The following is a 16,814-nucleotide window of genomic DNA, read 5'->3' on the forward strand; positions in this document are numbered from 1 at the left end:
TTCTAAGTTATTAATTATTAATAATTTTTAATAATAATAACATTTCTATTAAATAGATATATTCATAAAGCATGGTAGGATAATTTTTCGCATTCTTTTCTTTTATTTATTGATATGTTTTAATTACTTATTAATAATATATATATATATTAATAACAGTATGAATATTTAAATAATATATCGTAGTGTTACTTTTACTATAGCCTACTTTACTATACTATATTTTATTTAATAATAGATAGGTATAATACACGAAAATTTTCCGTTAAGAGGATAATTTTATTCGCAATTGGAAATGAACATTATCTTAAATATGTTGTTTATTTAACAATTTAATTAATTTGACCATTTGATTAGATTGAATTATCGCGCGCTCATATAGAAGGAAGTCCGTTCCTATTGGCAAAAAATATTGCGAACTCAAACCGAGCGCTCCTATTGGCGGAGGCTATATTAAAGTCTCCACGATTGGTAATTTAGGATTAGTATTGAAATTCGTGGAGCCTGTGTACGTCGCGTCACATCGTCATTATTAGTACCTTAATTTTGATTTTATCATCATTTTTACGCTTCTATCAGCATCATCAAAATAGTACGTTTTTATTTATTCACTTATCAATCGTCATTTTTTAGTAAAATTAAGTAGCTTTCCGTAATTTCTTTGTACTTTTATCGTTGATTGTATATTTGACGATTAGAGTCATCGATACTTTATATTACTTGCCTCTGAAGCGTAATTTGAATTCTATTATTGATTTATTTTGCTATAATTTGTTCAAATATTATAAGTTATTGGTTTTTTGTACATTTACTTGAAATTGTTGGTTTTCCTTTGTATATATTATTCGCTGATGAAAGACTAGCAGTTTACAGCACTGAGGCTATGGGAGATTCATAATCGATAATTTAAATCGATACAAAAAACGACGCTGCAGATGATTAATAATCAATTTCTTGACTTCTTATGCAGATTTGGTAATGATTGAGTTATAACAAAGGCAGACGTATGTACATGTTTATTTTCGTTTTTTATTGGACCAATACTAATCTTTGCTACACAATTGCTATACAGCAGTGTAGAAATAACTTACTAAGTGTATGAAAGCTTTGAATACTATATTCCAATTATGTAGTTAAATATTTGTGCATACGTTTTGCTTCAATTATTATCGAATGAAGTGCAACTTTTCAATTATTAGAACACCAATTTTTATCTTTATTTTATATGGACAAACAACGTAAGAACAAATTGTGATATTGAATATTTTATTACAGATTGTTTGTAACCTGCACTTGTGCCATGGGTTTCGATGGTTCCTGTTTGATGACGTCATTGATAATGACTTTCTGGACTATGACGATCAGCATCGATGACAGGTTCTTCGCATCTGTGGTGAGTCGCATGTATTTTTGTTCCTCCGGTCACTCAATCATGTCGTAGGACGAAAGGTCCGAATCGGCACGGGTGATTGGTTGTATTACGTAGAATTTTTTGCGAGCACAGTGACCGCGGGTATTTATTATACTCGTGAGTAGTAACATTTCTTTTTTCTGTGTGTTATTTATTAGCTGAGGATAGATCTTCTTGCACATCGCGTTTTTGTATTATATTATTTGTTTTTATATTAATAGTATTAATATAATGATTCACTATAATTACTTCTAAAATCAGAATATACTAAAAATGTATATTTGCAGAAGCCAAATAACCATACAAATATACGTATATAAATGAGATGTGAATATTTGAATAAATGAGATAAGTGTCGGAATGACAACTGAATATTTCGTGGAGAAGTCGGATATCCTCCGACTTCGTTGCATTAAAAATGGAAATTATTTTTATTAATTGTTTGGCTTTTATATTTGTATTTGAGTATTAATTTAAAAAATAGAAAGATATCGAAGCTTAGTCCTTCCGTACAAAAATGTCTTGAATTTTATGGGCAAGAAGAAATTTCGCGACAGGCAGATCTCGGAATCGAAGCAACAAGTTTTCTGTACTGCTTTCATACTTTTCAAATTGTGCTTCGACGAAGGGATCGCCTGAGGTTGTTGGCATTAGTATCTTATCTTGATTCAATTATTAAATAAATTTCTTATTCCGTTTATTCTTTCTTTCAATATTAAAGTTTCAATAATTTGTTAGAGTTTAGAGTCAATTATTTGAGCGAATAATTATGTTATATTGCTTTTTATGAACACATTCGATATTAGAATTCTGATAATTCATTAAATTAATAAAGTAGAGTATACAGTGATAATAATTTGAAATAAAATTTGAAATTGCAAAATGAAGAACGATTAGCCCGTTAAATACAAAATAGATGCATAAATATCATTTTTAGTTAGGATTTTCAGGTTTAACCCCTTCCGTATTCGTTGCCAGGACCTCACTCGCGTGCCCAGGTGCTACGTGGGTGAGAGAAAGGCAACGGGTACGATGACCATTGACAAATTTATAACAATTTCTAAGCGATTGACGATGCGTTAGTGTATCGTGAACGACGTACTTTCCACATTGTGCGTGTGGTTAGGCTGTGGAATTGCGTCGTTTTAGCTATTATTCCGTTCATTATAAATTTAAAGATGATAATGATAATAACTGTCTATCGTTTCTTTGAATTATGGATATTTATACGAATTACAATCAACAAGTCACAGGACTTACTTTTATCGTGTTGTTAGTAATGGTCGCTAACTTTCGTCAGTCGATTTCAGCAAAATGGTACGTACATTAGAGTGTGCAAGTTGTGTGTCAAACTCGGGTGTCGGAGGTGTCCCGGGACGTCCTCTCTAGTGTAGGTTCTTGCGCCCGAGTGGTATGTGTGAGAATCGTGGAGTGAGTGCGTTGGTGTGGTCTTTCTCTGGTCGGGTAGGCTCATTCTCGCGTGTCCAATCTATTTCAGGAAAGGTAATTTGAAAAATGGATGGCGAAGCCTGGCACGGGGCAGAATGCCACGTCTCTGGCATAGTTGATCGATTTTTCGATTTTCGCGATCGTGGTCGCGAGTAGGTTTCGAAACGAGCGTTTATGTATTGCTCGAGCACGCACATGCGAACGGACAGCGATCGCTCTGATCGTTGTTCATCCATATGCATTTGGGCCAGCTTCCGCGATTTATATTTTTATTTCACCTTTATAAGTTATTTTTTGGTTTGCGATTTAGAAAGTCTCGAGCCTAGATGTAAGTTTCAGCGGGCATCGCGCCCGAAGAAAGAAGAGGCTATGAGCCGAAGAGGCCCGGCAAACTGCCACTCAAGAGGGCAACTACTAATGGCTGCCCATCCTCTGGGTCATCCAGATACAGAGCATGGGAAGTCATTCTTGTTACTATTTTGTCACTGTGCTCGTCTTTAGTATTTGTAGTAGTATTAGTTGTAATTTGTTTGTTGCCGACGTATATGTCGGCCCATCCTCATTTGGGCTAGTCGCGGTATTTGCATTAGCGTTGCGACTGATTAATTACGGTTTGGACTAGCGTTGCGATGAAAAAATGATCGCGTTTGCTTTAGTGTTACGAATTGTAAAATGTCGCGATTGTTTTCAGTATTTTCGATCGTGAATTGCTAGAACTTATTAAAGCGTAAAATTAGAGTTTCTCGCGTTTCGTTTTACTTAAAGTTAAATTAAAGCGATATTAATTTTGGATTAATTTCGTAGTACCACGGTTTCTGATTATCGATTATAATTGAAGTAGCTTTTATTCAATCTAGTAATAGTAACTTACATTAAATCCGCTTTAAGAATTAGCGTTGCGATGTATTTCATCGGGATTGCTTTCATAATTTTTTCGATTAGCGTTGCGTTGACGAATGATCGCGTTCTTGTAAGTAGCGTTGCGTCTATAAAATGCCCAAAATGTTCCACTGGAATTGTGGAAGCCTATCCCCGTTTCTGGATCACCTGAAGCAGCTAAGACAGTTGCACAGAGGTGGTCGTGCATCAGCAGCTTCGAACGTGGCTGCACTTGGACATCTCGGTATTAGTGTTGCGTATGTTGAAATATGAGTGCACAGATTAGTGTTTATTAGCGTTTCTTTTTTTTGTCAAGACCAAATTAAATATAATTGCAAATGTAATAAAGCACTCTTCGCGGTTTATTTTGAGAAGATTTTATTTTATGATTACGGATTTAGTAAATTAGCGTTGCGAAATAAAAAAATGTTCCACTCACGGTGTTGTATCGAGTGGTTCGCCCTTCTGGCTCCTCGATTTTATTTCTTTTCCATCATCCCTTTAGGCGTTTTGCAGTGGAAATACTGCAATGTATCGATTTAATACTGATGAATACTTGTAACTTGGTATTGTATTACTTAAAATGATTTTTAAATGGTTTCATTTTGTAATTTCATGTATATTGCATTTGTAAAAAACTGACAAATGAAATACGAATATGTTTGGATTATACGATACAAAAATTTTTTTACTAAATGAAAAATGCAAAATATAACATTTATAGAATATTAATTCATTTGAAATATATATTAAGATATTATTTCATTATTTTAGTGTGTAAATAGTAACCGTTCGTTATTAGAGTTAAAATTATCTCGTCTACAGTATTTTTGATTAATTAATCAAACAGTAATTTTATAAACGTTTGAATTTGCTGCGCGTAAATTAAAATTGAATCGCGGTGATCGTTCGTTTTAAAAAGTCTTGCACAGAAAACATTCCATATTCCATATTTCTTTGTTTGCCTTTGGCTGTCGATATTAAATTTATACCATCAATTCAAGATTTAATTGAAATTTTCTGTATCTTCAGGACGAGTCTCTATGTGCAGCCACCTCCACGTGGTGAGACTTAGGTAATCATTATTATTTGATATATAACTACTAATTGCACCACAATTGTGAATTATAAAGCAAACAATATAAGTTAATTAGTTGCTATTGCAAACTTCCTTTACATATTATAGCTTACTATATATTTATTTTATATTAAGTTTCGTAAATTTACTGCGAAGAGTAAAATCTTGTGAAAAGATTTGGCTCGAGAAAGTGGCAGACAGTTAAGAATTGATGTGATTTGAAAAAGAACGAAGAAAATCATCGTATCTAGAGAAAGTCGTAGCTCGTCCCTATTTTTCGCATATGACAACCATGGGTGCTGTTGACACCTAGATTTCTAATCGATTTCATAATGCTTTACTTGCACGGTCTCGTGCAACACAAAGCTAGTTCTAGCAAAACACGGATTATTACGTCAGATAGTCGGCATTTTTAGTATGTTATCATCCAGATTGCAATCAGCGGACGTGCATTTCTGTCGGAATTAGTGTAACTCAAACGAAGACAAGTAGGAATGAAAGTAAATTACCCTTGCACAATTTGAAGTATGTATTTAGGTAGAGCAAGGACAATTTCGGAACTTCATGGTCAACTTTATCGAGTATTTTCAGTCTGAAACAACGTAATAACTAAATTGCGCACATTTATGAACATTCATATTTTTATAAATACGATTAAAAAACTAATCTAAATAGAAAATTGTCCTTTCACCTACCAACAATATTATCAAGAATATAGTATTTTAGGTATCTCATATTTTTATCTTTTTTATATTATTTTTCTATATCGCGCGTATTCGGTGCATTCTTACAGCTTTAAATTTCTTTTCAATTTCTCATAAATACATCAAACTCCGCAATATAGTAATAATGCCTAACACTGTCGCTTTTTTTAAGTATTTACAAAGATTATTTTGTCGTAACGTTTCGACGTTTGCATTAAAGAAACATGAGACTACCTATTTTTTTCACCTTCGACCGATCTGAACGAAAGTTACATTCTTCGTCTCTGTCGTGGAATTTATAAGTCATCGGGCAAAGCTCCTCCAATTCTCCGATTTCTTCTCTCTTCTCGATGATCTCCTGCTGGAAGTAGTGCAGGCACCTGAACAGGTAGAGAACGCGTAGAAACATCGATTCTTGTTCTCGATACGATCATCGACACCTGTCAGCCTCGCGGACGCTGTATTATCATCGTCTGACTTTCCTTCATAAATCATTTTCTTTCTCGAAGGTACTCGGCTCTACACGGTGTCTAAAAGTAAATATTCGTGCGTTTTGAACGTAATAATTGGATAAACTGTCGGAAATGACACGTTGAAAAAATATAATGGAAGTTGGTGTTGATTTTGTGGCGCGATTATCGTCATTATGAGGCCCGAAGGTCTTCATATTGTTCCCCATAGTAGCTGTTTATTCTGCTGGAACGATTGTCGGTCGTATTATAGTAATCTCGAGAACGGGGACGTGTCGGATTAACATAGAAAATTCGTAAATTGTGAGAATTAGAGCTTCGCGAAATACGGTTTGATTGTTATTTAAAAGAATGAGATATCACGTATGAAGATGAAAAATATCATAAGTCACATATTTTGTGTTTCGCAAGCACGCAATTTTAAAATCCCCTACGGTTAGCAATCAATTTTCTATTAGCGATTTCTCTTTCATTCTTCGATTTTGGTTTTATAGTATTTGACTTTGGCTATCAACTTATTTTATACTAGCAGCTTTCACTTGGTTTTGGTATTAAATTCTAATTTCACTCTCATTCAGTTTTACCTCACCAATTTGATTTTGTGTTACGTTTTGTTTGGCTCGTTTTGGTTGTGTTGCCATTAATTTTTTAATTCAGATTAAATTGTAGTGTTGTCTGTTATTTAATGCAATTGGCAATTAAACGGCACGGGAGAGGATTAAAGTTGGTGAAAATAAATGTTCGTTTAATCCTATTATATTATTAGACAAATATTCTTCACAAAAAAATGTTTATTCTAATTGTATATTGACAGAATTGTCATTGAAATTTCAAATACTCGAAGTTACAATCGTTCGCAATACTTTTTCACTCTTATTAATTACAAGATTTTAATTTGATAGATTTTCAATAATTTACAAATTGACAAATGCAAACACGTCGATTAACAAGACTAAGAAGAACTGAGAACTAATCACACAGAACTGAGGAATTAACTACTCTGAACTAAGGAATTATCTCTCTCTCCTCTATGTCGCTACGCTTATTTATATTTAGGTCTACCGTGGAGGGGTCGTCGTGTGACGGGTTATTCCGTGGGGGTTGTGAGGCTCGAATTTGCTTTCTATACAAATTGTTAAAATTTATTTAAATTTCAAATTGGAACGCTCACTCGCGCTATTGGTAGTTTTAGTCTACGTTACGGCGCGTGCGCAGCGCGGGACGTGACATTGATTATCAATTTATTTCATACTATCAGCTTTCACTTGGTATTATGTAAATTACTTCGATTTTACTTATCAACTAATTTTAACTATTTTACCAGCTTTGTTTTCGGTATGAAATTCGATTTTTATTCTTGATCAGCATTATGTTATCAACTCCTTTGTCTTTCTTTGATTTTCTCTATTAAATGAATATACGTGTAGTATCGTGAACAAACTGCCTAAGAAATATCTGGTGAACCATGAACAATGTTGCGAGAAAGCCCAAGTGCTGACAGGCCAAAAGGGTCGGGAAACTTGAATCGGCCAAGCGGCCCATCAATATGTTGTCTGTTTCTCGGTCGAATAGTTACGCGGAAGAAGGCGTTCGTGGTGGGGTATGAGAAAAGGCAAAGGGATGCTTAAGGGAGAAAGACGAATTAATCGGCAGTCGTTAACTAAGAGTCGAGTTGTGAGGAGTCGAGAGTTAAGTTGGCAAGTTGTTACGAATTGCGAACTATTAGTTTTCAGTTGTGAATTATTTATCTAGTTGTGTTAGTTGCAACACATTACTGTATTTAGTCAAATAACCATCGTTTCCCGTTTGATCTATTGTAAATAGATGCATCTATCAATAATCTTATCGTTTAGGATAAAAATCATTGGAAACTTTAATTTTTAATATTTCTGAATAAATAACGTATATCCTTTTTATATAAAGGATTAAAGGATATATACGTATATCCTTTTTACTTTCCTCTACTTCTCCAACTTGATAGATTTATGATCTACTTTTAAATTACACGTATGTCTTTGTATCTAATAAGGTTTCCAACTTAGCTACGTAAGCACATTTAACTTACTGCTTCCTTGTAGCTGACAGGCGTGGCACGAATTAAAAAAAAGAAGAAAGAAAATTAGAAAATCAACAAAAATCATCTACCATTCTATTCCCATTCGATCGTATAATAAGCAATCGTTGCACATAGTATGGAGCTTAGTATACAGCTATAAGTAACAACGTGGCCTTTGTACGTCTGCTAAATAGCCGGATAGAGCATTTTCTCCGGTCAGAAGAGTTGGATGGCTTCCTGCTTCGTTCTTCCTTATCTCTAAATCGTAAATTGCTATCCTGGCTAATTATAGAGTCAGAAATTTGTATTAGAAGGGCATTAATCTCTCCTCTTACTTTGTAACGTGAAACTCGCATCTCGCCGGCGAAATGATCTTAATGGACGTTAATGAAACTCGTCCAGCATTCGTTTGTTGCGTGTCACATGCTATTCAGGTGTAATTTCTCCGGTCTGAACGTTTCGTTACGTACATTAGAACGTATTAGTTACTCGATCCTCTCGCGAGCTTCGTTTCGTGCTTCGTTCCACCGGTTTATCTTTCAACACTGTCCAAAAATCTCCTACAAAAGATACAAAATACCGCGATATTATCGTACACATTCTCCTACGATCAGTTTCTTTCCCCACTTTGCATACGTATTGTATATATATGTAGATGTGCTTGTATTTATGATTTGTCAATTTCTTTTAGTAATTTTCTCGTAGATCTCTGTTGGACGAACAACATTTAAGGATAGAAAATTATTAAAATGAACATGTTTCTTAACAATTTTTTCTTTAATAAAAACTCCATGTAAACTTAACTTAGACTCAACTGAAAGTTCTCAAAGGGATTCGTAGATAGAAAATGGAGCTTTACTGGTTCGATCGAGTCGACTGTCACGTAGGAGACACAAGAAATCACGAAAATGATAGATCGCTGGTGATTTAGTGACATCAATCCGTATCAACACCACGAGATGTCTACACATTCTTGGCGCGTACCCTCAATAGCCTTAAGAACCCACCATGGGTCTTGGCATTTTCATAGTTAAGGTCCTTCAGACCAAACAAGTATCTTTTATTTTAAGTACCCCTTTACATTTATTATTTACTACGGGTTGACACGGGAAAGTTAGTTTTTCTCACGTTCGGTATCTTCCATTAGCAACTTTCTCTCGGGGGCGACTAAAACCCTTTCTGGTCCACCAACCTTCTTATTATCCAGTCGGAAGCGGTGTCTACTGCCTTCACTTTCCTAACCAAAATTGTCATCAACAAATCCGATGGTCCCGTGTCCTTAGACACACCCACCCCTATATTTCCTCCGCCACAACATCGTCACTAAACTTACTTATTCTCTACCCTTAGAATAGTCAACATATGTTTACCGGTTTCTACCTTTAGACCAGTCGCGTACTTGATTTATACATACGCGTCAGTGTATATTCAATTGTGACTATTAAGTGAAAAATAAAGTCTAATAGAAAAAAAAGTTAATGGTTGTGTTTCGGCTCAACCTTGTTTTTATCATATAACCCTCAAGTTTACGTGACAAGTCTCCTCGAGTCGCAGTTCGAACGTTTCACAAATAAGTTGAAAAAATTGAACTTTGTATATGATAATAAATCTTACTATGCAAATCCAACAGAATGACGGTTCAAAGTTATTGAGATATGTATAATTTTATGCGCTAGACTAGGTTAGGCGCATAGTAGTAATGCATGTGAATATCAGTGTGTGGAAGTATGTGTGTGCGCGGCGTCTCGAAAACAAATGAATGTAAACTGTTCAGTCAGTCAACAGTCGGTCAACAGTCGGTCAACAGTCGGTCAACAGTCGGTCAACAGTCGGCTATGGAAGGAAGTGCTGAGACGCGTGCGAGTGTGTATCGATGAATATCTTTGAAATCGCTTATCAAATAAATATATAACTATTCTAATATAAATTCCAAGTGTAAATTTAGCGTTCCTATACCATTATTTCGGCTATTAAGATCCAAAATTCTCAACAAAAGTGTTACAAGAGACTGAGCCGAGCGCGTATTTCGGAGCGTTTTCATACTGAGGTATTAGTTCCTTTGGAGGGGTTGTCATCTGGTTATCTCTGAAGCGCCTATTCCGTTACCATTTGGTTATTGTTTCGATGGCTGTGGTATACAGGATGTCTATTCTATCCTATTACTGTTTCTGAGCGGGTGGTCTTCTTGAGCGTGTGACACAATCGTAGGTCGTCTGTTTGGTAGATTTTTTACAATCAATTTTCATTGAGAATTATAAGTAAATTACTTTGGCGTGGTACTGTAACTTGGATTGTAAGAGTTTATAGTATGTTTGATTCTAGTTGAATCTAATGCTTCAATCCAAAGGGTATTGTCTTTTAGTCTGCGGATCTGATCCATCGTGTCAAGTAATTGGGTAACTAATGAGTTTTGGTGGTCGTTAACTCTTATATTATATCTGTTACTGAATTTCGATATTTCTTCTTTAACCGTGGGTATCTTAAGGTCGCGATGTATTGTTTCATTGGTAACATACCAAGATGCATCTATTAAGGATCTTAGAGTTTTTGATTGGAATCGTTGGAGAATTTCTATGTTGGAATTACTCGCTGTTCCCCATAGTTGGATCCCATAGATCCAAACAGGTTTTAATATGGCTTTATATATTATTATTTTACTCTACGTGTTTAAGTTGGAGCGTCTGCCAATGAGCCAGTAGAATTTTTTTAGTTTTAATTTCAGTTATTTGGATTTATCTACGATGTGCCATTTCCATGTCATTCTTCTATCCAGAATCATGCCCAGATATCTGACTGTATCTTGTAGGTCATCTGTAACAATAAAATCAATAACTGTCCGTGTAGAAACGATACATCCGATAACGAGGACATCTGAGATCGCAATGAAACCTTTTTCCTGTTGATCCGCCCTAGCAAAAGGTTAGTCTGGAATATTCAATTTCTAATAATTATCGTGAAAAGTAATTATCTCACGTGTGCACTTGGAACGTGCGATTCGTCGTTTCTTCGAAACGTGACTTATTTCTACCACACGATGCACAATAGAGTTTTACGTCATAAATTTCCATTGAGATTATTTCGCGAAACTCAATAATTGAACTCAAAAGCAAGACAGATCGTGTCCGTTTTCTGTGCGCTTATCGGTAATTTCTGAAATGTAATGAACGCACGTGATACGTACGATATCTTAGAAACGAAATTTTATTATTAGAATTTTATTTGCGATAGGGACGAGACGATGAACAATCGGAAGTTCGAATTTGCAGTGCAAATCGGCGTGTGGCTTCTCAGCGAGTCAATTGCGAATTGCATGGGAACGTGATACGATAACGTAATATGATAACGTGAAGATTATACGGCGAGGAGAATTGCAAACGAAGACTACTCGGGAAAGTTATGATAGGAAGTTGATTTTTGTTGATCTTTTTTCTGTTCCTTGTTTCATTTAGCGGATATCCGAAAAGGATTATTTTAAATTTATTTTTAAAGAGACTCGATAATTTCACAGTGTTTTATAAGAAACGACTAATAACAATCTTAGTTATGTCGGTTTGACCTAATTAATATTCGTTTGTATAATCGACGTTCTTAATATTCTCTCGAAGTTTAAAGGCGCGATAAAAAACACATCGTTTAGTTTCAAAATCAAACGAAAATTCATATAGTTTCGACGTGCAGCTAGTTGACAACGTGTATATAGGTACTTTCGTTAACTGTTGGAAACCAGCACTTTTGCGTTAACTTTTTTCAAAACCTCTAACTACCTTGTTATATGAGGCGCGTACTGTATAACGAATTTAAAAATTGCTCTTCGACAAACGATAGGAAATGTGACTTATCGCTAAAATGCGGATTTTTATGCAAATTGGTTTCTCACCATCCTAGTGGAACAAATGGAATCTAATTGAAGAAATTTATTTCATTCGCACAAATATTATAACAAATACTTTACACACACACACACACACACACACACACATATATATATATATATATATATATATATATAATACGCAGTAGTAGTAGTATGTAGAATCGTATATATATATTTGTATATATATCGTATATATAATATATATTTTACTTTATTATATATATAATAAATATTTCATACGATTCTGCATACTATATATATATATATATATATGTAAAGTATTTGTTATAATATTCGTGCGAATGAAATAAATTTCTTAATAAATATTTTATATTCTATATATATTTTACTTTATTATATGTATATAATAAATATTTCGTACGACTCTGCATACTACGCGCTTTGTTGCGCATTTAAAATTTCCCATAGATGGATGAAAATCCGCAGTCCTGTTGCGTTTTTCACCCCATGGCGTGGTCTTGAAATGTTTCGAACCGAATCGTGACGGAGATCGTGATCGCATCCATAGAAAGTCTGCCTACGCTCTCGTGTAAATGCGTGTAAGCTGGGAAGGAAGTATCAAACTAGATAAGCGCAGCAACGTTCATTACTTCCGTCTAGCGTGGATGCTGCGCGTTATATTCGTTCGTCCGCTGTGAGATTCGTGAATTGGTCCCTTTCTAACGCATTCACGCAATCAGCCTGATGAATAGACACGCCTTCCCAGCATTTTTTACCCTGCCACTTCCTCCCTTGTTTCTACGAAGCCAGTCGGCACTCGCAAACAAACGCGCGATAAAAGGAACAAACTATAGAGAGGCGAGGACGAAGAAAACAGAGAAGGACTTCTTCGAACAAAATCTCTAAACGGAGAAGGACTTCTTTGAACAAAAGTATCCTACACTGCGGGCCGATAGATTTTACTTTTTTATTTTCTATGTTTTTACGAGGTTGGTGTATACGTCGCTGTTTTGAAGTTTGAATTTGCCGCGCCAATATCGCACATTCAATTCTGTCATATTTGTTAATTTGTTAATTACGTTGATTATCAACTATATCAAAGAGGAAGAAATTTTCGAGAAATCGGTACGTTCGATGTTAGGAAGATTTATAGTGAGAATGTGACGCTTCGTTGTCGTGACATTGACGCATAATCAGAATATTCGTGCGATCTTCTTACGTGAACCGTAAATGTAGAAAAAGCGTCACGAAGGTTTCTGGAAACGTAAGATTATAATTTAGGGAAGGTTAAAGACGTTTCCTGTTCCATTTAAGTAATTCCTTGATACGTAAATTATTTTTAAGAGATTCGTAAACGTAGAAATTTTAGCAGCTTTGTTCTAAAACTTTTCAAATTCTAAAATTGGTCGTTCGTGCAAGTCTCTAGAATCAAACATACTATGAACTCTCATAATCCAAGTTACAGTACCACGCCAAAATAATTTACTTATAATTCTCAACGAGAATTGATCGTAAAAAGTCTACCAAATAAAAAAAAAGAAAGAAAAAATTCGTGCAAGTCTGAAACAATGAAAAAAGTCTTTGAAAAGGTCTGTCGAATGATATAAATATCATTTTGATTAAATGTACGATATTTTCAAGCAGCTACGAGCAATAAAAATTGTATTATACAAAACTGCATTTAACGTGCACCGATCTATAATCCTAATAACAACCAGGCATCGATTTCACATAAATACGTCTTAAAATATAAACTGTTACCTATGTCTTCCGTTTTATTTGATTTTTTTATCTAAAAAGTCTTATGTAATATATATAAAATGTTTCAGTTTTATACGATCAAATTTCACCAGTTTATTTTATGAATAAAAGCAAGAAAATAATGTATAATTATTTACAAAGAGGTCTTAGCGATCTCGACGATAGTTGGATATGTCGTAGAAATTAATATTTGCTACAACTTTTTCCTATACATATAATCCGCGCTCGGTCTCAGTTTTCGAGATATTCATGAAAACAATTTGGACATTTTTACTTCGATGTGCGTCGAATGTCGCTTATGTTTTGGTTCGACTTATCGCAAACACGATTATGTTACATGCGCTGATCACGATGAGTTTGTAATCTCACGTTTCAGTTTGTAAACACACTGACAGAGTGCACGCGCGAGAAACAGAGAGAGAAGATTTTTAGTCATGTATAATAGATTTTATGTCCGGAATAGACAGTTTGACCATCAAGTTCTTTTTAATTTGGATGGAAATGCAAAATTTGCAAGTCAAACTTGGCATAAATCGATTGAAATCAGATCGAAAGTTATTTAATTGTTAGCTAGTTTGATGATCTGTATTGAGTTAGGTTTTAGTTAGTACAGTGGCTTTAATCCGACCAACATTTCCTATGGCGATAAACTTGACTAAAAATAGTCTCTCACCTTCTTCGAACTCATCGTGGCCTGTGCGTGTAGGTAGATACGACACGGAAGAAAGTTGCTGGTTTACTAAATTCTCTCGAAGAGCTCGGCAAGATTGCATTCCTCTTTCTCATCTGCCTGTGTTTAAGTATCGAAACGTGAGACGATATATAAACTCATGGCTGCTCATGGCGGTTATAAAAATAAACATATTTTCATAAATATGTCTCAGAAATTAAGACCAATCAGTGATTATATGCGCAAAAAAGAGTTGTCTAAAATGTTGATTTCTGCAACATATATAAAAATCATGGAAATCGCTGAGCCATCCTACAAATATTTGCCAAAAGATGTTAATTATCCATATCTCATCCACCTCAGCGATATCTTTGAATACGTTGTCGAGCACGTGATTCTGAACAACTTTCTCTCATACGTACAACTGCCGCTCGTTGTTTGTCTCCGAAATATTCGCAAAATATTACCGTTACCCTAACAGTGAATTTTGCCTGTAATTCTGCTTGTCCGTGACGACGTATGCGTTAGTATTGGTTACCTTACGGTTAGTATTCGCCTCACGCGGTCGGATAAAGTTACACCTAACTCAAACCTAATTCTCATCTTTTGTTTATGGTTTACATAAGTTTGGATTAGGTGTGATTTTATCGGGTCGCCTCACGCAACCAACACTTACAAGCACGCAAGCACGATACAGGCAGAATTCGCTGTAGTGGTATATGTATACCCGTTCCTCGATTCACGCGGCACTTTTTTTACACGAGTCCCTTTTTTGCGCCGTAAATTATAACAATTTGCGCGGTAGTTTTCACGCGTGATCTTAATTTACGCGACCAGAAAATATATTTTCCTGGAAGTTTTAAATGTAACAAGTGTATACGGTAACTTATTCGAGAATGTTGAAACGCGTCAGATAAGGCCGTATAAGATAAGGGTAAAAGTACATTACGTTGCACTAGTCATCATATGTATACGTATTTTTTCTTCTGTATATATATATATATATATACATTTATAATTATAATAATATGTATAATTATAATATATATGTAATATCGTTTATCTCGAGATAATTAAGGTGATCGATTCTGAAGTCTGAAAATCGAGTTTATTGTGAAAATACTTAAATGAAATACAGGAGTAAACAGCAATTAATAACAGTAATAATTAAATAAACAACAACCAATTAATAACAGTAAACAATAAATAACAAGTTCCCTGCAATGTCTACCTGAAAATCGAGAATCGATTTTCAACGTCCTGAGCTACCGATCTTTCTCCGTCAGTCTTCAATGTTTTAAATAATTACTCTTTTCTCTGTGATCTTGTCTATCTCTGATGTTGCTCTCTGTCCGTCCGTTTGGGAAATGAGTGTCTCTCAAAATGGCTGTCCGTAAAACAAAGAAAGTCGCTCTGTCCGTGAAACAAAAGAAGTCGTGCTGTCCGTAAACCGTGAGAGACCCTATCACACTTGAACTATGCAGTTTACATATATAACTATAATTATAATATATATACAGGGTGGTTGGTAACTTGTGGTACAAGCGGAAAGGGGACAATTCTACGCGAAAAAAGAAGTCGAAAATATAGAAAAAAAAATGTTTTTTTATTTTTTTTTAATTTTTCCATCGAGACAACGATCTACAGCGAGATCCGTTATAACGAGACGCGATAAAATGCACGCGTACCGAGCGAAGATTCAAAGTCGATTTTCTCGAAAACGAAGCCTCGAACGAAAAATTTTTATTTTATATTTTCGACTTTTTTTTTCGCGTAGAATCACCCCCTTTCCGCTTGTACCACCCTGTATATATATATAGTTGTTTTGCGAATACCTAGGAAACTGCAGTCAACCGACGGTTATATGTAAGGAAAAAGTTGTTGAAAATGTTGGTCTCTACGACATAGCGAAAAATGATTGAAATCAGTGAGACGGGTGGGGGTATTCATAATCACCAAAGCGTTGTACAAACATAGGACTGCAGACGCTTTATGAAAAAGTTATAACAGAGGACGAATGTAGTTATGGAAGACGGATTGGTCGTGTAGGGGACGTGTTTGGCCCACGAGATCACCGGATCTCATACTGTCAGACTTTTATTTATCGGGAATAGTAAACGGGACAGTATATCGCGCAAAAATTGACTGGAGACGAGAACCGGTCCAAAGAATTTGCGATGTACTCAGCGATCTGAAGCAGAATGAGCATGAAATTGGGAACTCGATCTACCGGGAAGATATCAAGCATAAAATCGAAACGGGGTACTTGCAAATGGAAGCATAAGGAGCTGACCCAAAAACGGTTAGTTTTCGTGTTTCTTATGTAACTTCGTCGTTATAAAGCGCCTGTGGACTTACATATAGTTTATATAACATCCCTTTCTTGTTTCTCCTGACAAAGAACAAGCTGGTGAAATTCGATCGTTCGAAAGATTTAAGAGACACTAGTCAAAGTGTTTTTCTGTTACGGCTCGGCTTAAGGGAAAGTTACGGATACGCCC

At 35.2% G+C, this 16,814-nt stretch overlaps 1 protein-coding gene across 1 annotated transcript in view; it reads left to right on the top strand.

Moving 5' to 3' along the window:
- The first annotated feature begins 489 nt into the window (after positions 1–489).
- The window catches only part of LOC126874643 (patched domain-containing protein 3), a 56,447-nt gene continuing 40,122 nt past the window's right edge, over positions 490–16,814 (top strand). The window contains exons 1-3 of the mRNA XM_050636925.1: positions 490–592; positions 1,276–1,393; positions 4,772–4,814. The gene's annotated coding sequence lies outside the window, so the exon portion shown is untranslated. The remainder of the gene's footprint in view (positions 593–1,275; positions 1,394–4,771; positions 4,815–16,814) is intronic.

The sequence above is a fragment of the Bombus huntii genome, chromosome 16, assembly GCF_024542735.1.
Source record: "Bombus huntii isolate Logan2020A chromosome 16, iyBomHunt1.1, whole genome shotgun sequence".
In the NCBI taxonomy this organism is placed as follows: Eukaryota; Metazoa; Arthropoda; class Insecta; order Hymenoptera; family Apidae; genus Bombus; species Bombus huntii.